Here is a 5,160-nt window from a genome sequence, read left to right as displayed (position 1 = left end):
GACACAAGTTGGCATCTCCACTTCTATCATTGAATAAAACCTTCAATGAAGTGGCAGACTATGTATAGACCATTTGTGTGCATATCATGTAGAATGTAAATCCTTCAACTCAGAACGGCGATATCTTAGGAATGATGATTCTTAGGAAAAAAAGTAGAAGTACAATTTTTGTAGATAATTTTATGATCTACAGTATTTGTCTGAACAATATGTTTGATAAAACATTCCGTTTTCGAACAAAATCCAAAAAACTGAAAATTGTGACCTTTGACCTTGAATAACTTTTTCTAATTCAATTTGTTATCAGACATTACGAGATAAATCCAAACTTAAATTCTCGGAAAAAATAAAATTTCATTTTTCTTAACTACACAGAAAAGGCGATAAATCACACCTGCCAATTAAATTAAGCATTTACATAAAGACCAAACAAAATTCCCGGAAATGTCTACGTTAAATAAAATGTAAACAAAAACAACCTTAACCGCTTTCTCGTTTAGCACAATAATCTCCATGCCTTCACATAGACCAACGACAAATAATAAAATTTAATTATAAATGTTAATTACATAAAAAGGAAACCGCCCTTGTCCATCTTAATTAGGATGTCCGAAAATTTCATCCTGCCGGACGTACATACTTTCGTATTGAGGATTAATTAAAATAGAGTATTTACTACTCAACATACGGAGGTTAGTGTAACCCAAAAACAAAAAAAAACTGCCTGCCAATAATTAGATATTACAGGAGTTCTAGAGTGCTGGTCAGAGTCAAGAGAATCGAATATTAAAAAAACAAGTATAATTTTTGCACCAAGATTGTGCAGATAATGCGCGCTTTTATAAGCAAAATACCGTAAATTATTTGGTTATAACGTAGTGGTAGTGGCATGCTATATTGATTGATGTTTAGCTTCTTGATAACACTTTACCAAGAAACGCTTAAAGGCCTGGCACATATTCAAATTCTAAGCTACACCATGTAAGAAAAATCAAGCTCTTATAGGAGTTCTCTGATGGTCCATTTTCAAGATATTTACATTTTCACATCGCCACGCCAGTTGAGAAAAACCTTCTCCGGCACTTTGTTTTCAACCTCACCAACGGATATAGCTTGTCCAGTAGATTGATTTTTACGTTTGTTCTCCGATACACGGCTTTCGAGATATTCTCACTTAAAGTTTTGGCATCATCAATGGATGTGATTCTACCAGACATTCCAATCACTCTTCTACTATCCGCTCTTGAGATAAGGATTATAACCCATCACAATAAGGGCTTGAGAAGGAGAGGTGTGGTTAGTAGAAATTATTAATTCGTTTCGTTGAGACCTTTCATTGGATTACCATGGAGGGTAAAACCAGGTCTTCTCTCTCTAACCTCTCGATTTCTATAAGGGTTAAGGGAGATAGTTGGCAAACATAATTGAAGGCCATATACCTTCAAGACTCTAGGACTACATGAGTAGGAAGGAGAAAGTAGGTTGATCTTTTTGCACCGCAACAAGAAGCAAATAAGAGAAGTGCAGGAAGGTTGCGTCAGTAGCATGGCTAACTAATAATAAATATGGAAAGCCATTGAATGTCGGAGAAATACAGTGAGTCTTAAGATATTTTGGAAATGTATCCTAAATTTAAAGGTTATGTTTGTAAATGATGCAATGGAAGAAATAATCAAAGTCCTTGTGCGAGATTTCAGCGCATTTTTGTGTGGTCATATAAAATACACGGTAAAAATCCTTCGCAAAATAGTACTCAATTTTTGGGGTACTTCTCACAGCTCGAGCTTCTATTTACGATACGAGAAAGAGAGACCGCAATTCGAGCTTTATGAAACTTTAAACCGTACGACAACATTCGCAGCGGAAGGTAACATTTGGGCGCCCGAAGTCGACCATCCCCGAAAACGCGCGCCTTGCTAAAGGTGTTTAAATTTCACCCCTAGGAGAAAATAAAATTGCATCACGCAGGGGTTGTGCGTGTTTACAAGATCTTGACTGAAAAAAATAAAAAGACGGCCGAAACAAGCTATATTGTATACAAAATATACGTAAACAACAATTGATATTGCAAATTTTGCTATAATAAATAATCAATCGAATAATAAGACAAATATAATAATAAATATGAACTGCACAATCGAAATAGCGCAATAGTCCGGAATTAAATAAAGGAAGGAAATGGATATATAACAAACAAGCCAATAAAGATGAAAATTATTTTAAGAGCGTAAAAGGAAGCCTGGTAATATCGCTCTAAATAACATTGACTATCGGGTGAGATGAGCGTAGCCCAAGGAAAATGATGAGAAGGGCGCCATTCCATTGTGAGCTTATCGAAAGTTTTTTATAAAATCGGAAAAAGTTAATGCTATCATTAGAACTACATTTTCGAGTGTACCTATTTATTTAGAAGCACAAGCTGTAGTGAAATAAGCTTAACTATACCCTAATGCCTCATGACAACCTTGCTGCTCTGTTCATACCGGCATCTAGGAGCTTTGTGAAGGTTCAGTAAATTGGTTGTCCGGGTTTCGTTTTTTAACAGGGTAGGGGTGCTTAGAATCATTTCTCGCACGCGCGAGTATTTGTTTTGCGTTGCATTCCCCAGTGTTTCATGAACCAGTAAACCATTTTACGATTCTTTCACAAGGGATCTCACCTCTTTGGGAATGGCTTGAGTTTGTGATGCGTTATTGCTTTTAACAACATTAATTATTATGTTAGCAATTAAAAATCCCCTTTTTAGCGCATTTCCACAAAAAAATGCGCTATTGTCGACACTTTATCCGTCCGTCCGTCCGCGCGTTCGTTGAGACCCTACTAGTTCTTTATCTTAAGAGCTATTGTTTTACTTTTATTATTATTATTGTAATGAGGGGGGTATTTTATATATCAACAAGGGAAATCGGTAATTAAATTGGAGCCAATTGTTGGTCAGAACTCATTATTAAGATGCGACAAATCTACTGTAAACTCACCATTCATTAGAAACGTCCCTCTGTAATCTACGCGTAAGGGGTTGGCATGGCAGCATTCAGTCTGACTGGTCGTCTCCCGCGCTCAAGGGTCATGTAAACAAATATCGCGACTGCTTAACCGCAATCCTCGCCAATTAATTAAGTAACTCACCGGGGGGCGTTAGCCCCGAACTGGCACTAAGCGCTCCTGGATCTCCGAACACTCCGGCTGGCGATTGGGGTTGAATGCGTCGTTGAGGATGACTTCCTGAAGGGTTAAGATGGAGCTCATACCTATTTGGGAAAGGGTTACGCCGCGCGCACGTGTATTATTTAGGATACACATCCCGCCTTGGCCCTCTGACTAGGACCCTCGGCCAATAGATCAGTAACGTCGATCTATGTCACTCATTGCCCTACCTGGGAACGACATCCAGGTCGAGCTCACCCCCGAACTGTTTGTGTTAACAATGAAGCCTTTATGTTTCGTATTGGGTCGACACCATGATCTACTCGAGCGAGTAGATCACTCAGCGGTATAATCAACGGGAGCTACCCGCGGGACCGCGTCATAGGCACATGCACATAATGCACTCTAAAAGCCTAGGAATATATCCGGATATCTGCCAGGGGTTTTACCATAGCCCAACAACAATGCACGACCAACACGATGGCCTGCCCAAGACACTCACCACCTACACGTGGGAGACACTCCCCACCTACACGTGGGAGACACTCACATTAAAGGGCTATTACACCAAACTCACTAATACGTCCGATGCTCTACTTAGCATCCCTTATACGATCGTGACCAGAGCGCGTACGCAACTTAACTGCTTTAACACGATCCCTTAAGACCCTTGCACCCATATGTGCAGAATCGCGCATACTTGACCAGTCAGCTTGCCACATTTATCAAATAGGGGTTGCGTTGACGTTTTACTTTTTCGTTATTAAGGACTACCCTAAAATATGGTTCTTACATTATTGTAAAAAAAAAAACAAAAAAAACCGTTTTTTACATGTTCCATAATTTTACACTTTTGCCGTTTATTAACGATCCTATGGGTCGTTTAAAATTTTTTATTGCTGTCTGTTGTCTGTCTGTTGGTCTGTCCGACTGTACCTTTGTCTGTCTGTCCATCTATATGTCCGTGTGAACGGTAACTTTGTTTAGAAATGTCCGATCGCTGTGATATCTCCGTTAGTTATGAACTGAATTGCATGAAATTCAATATGGGCATAGCTTCAGCCATATAATACGCAATACCAAAAGTTGAGTCGAATAGATTCAAAATTCACAGGTGCCCTTTTCGCATCTCAACCATATTTAAACCGAATTGCAAACTTTCTTATTTATAAAAGTATTTGAATGAAATTTGATACATAGGCACTTGGAATAAAGGAAAATCAAACGCCAATTTCCAAATTTGGTTTTGCGCATGCGCAGTGCCAACTTTGTTATTTATGAAAGCATTGAAATGAAATTCTTCTTATAAACTGAAATTGAATTAGCACGTCAAAAACGGATTGCACATATGCACCGCTATCTTTCTTATTTGTGGCCAGATTTTTACGATTTTAAGAGAAGTTGCATCTTACAAATGGGAAATGAATGCAAGTGGAAATGCGCTTTTTGTAAATCGTTTACGATTACTTTTTAACTCTTTAGCTATGCGGCTCGCGTCGTTGTGTAGGTAAGTGACATCAAATATGAATTATGTAAATTGCTCCAGATTTAGTCGCAGAATCTTTATAGAAATGCATGATCACATCACTAATAGATATGTCTCGTCCTGACGTTCCATTTGCCTTTTATGAGTACCTTCTTCCGACAGGTATTTGCCTCGAGTTCACCGAGACTTTTTTCTTCCGACAAACCGTTTTCGAGATATTCGTTTTTAAAGTGTTAACACCGCCAATGTATATATTTCTTCTAAACGTCCCAATTGCCTCTTGTAAATTTAGGCAAATCGAATGGTTATTAGTCAAACAACAATTTTGAGAAGTCATTGGTCAACCAAATTTTAACTTTATCTAGTCGTTTTCAATGACGAAAAGTGGTGTGACAGCCTCATTTAGTAGTCGCCCTGAAATTCTACGTGGTATTTCAGCATTTTGTATGTTTACGTGTGATCATACTGGATGACCAGCTAAGTTACACAGCAATAGTTTACCAAACTTATACAAATGTAGGGAAGAA

Source organism: Photinus pyralis, unplaced genomic scaffold (assembly GCF_008802855.1).
Source record: "Photinus pyralis isolate 1611_PpyrPB1 unplaced genomic scaffold, Ppyr1.3 Ppyr1.4_LG2, whole genome shotgun sequence".
Lineage (NCBI taxonomy): Eukaryota > Metazoa > Arthropoda > Insecta > Coleoptera > Lampyridae > Photinus > Photinus pyralis.
The sequence above is the reverse complement of the archived record's forward strand: the minus strand, read 5'-3'. Positions refer to the sequence as shown.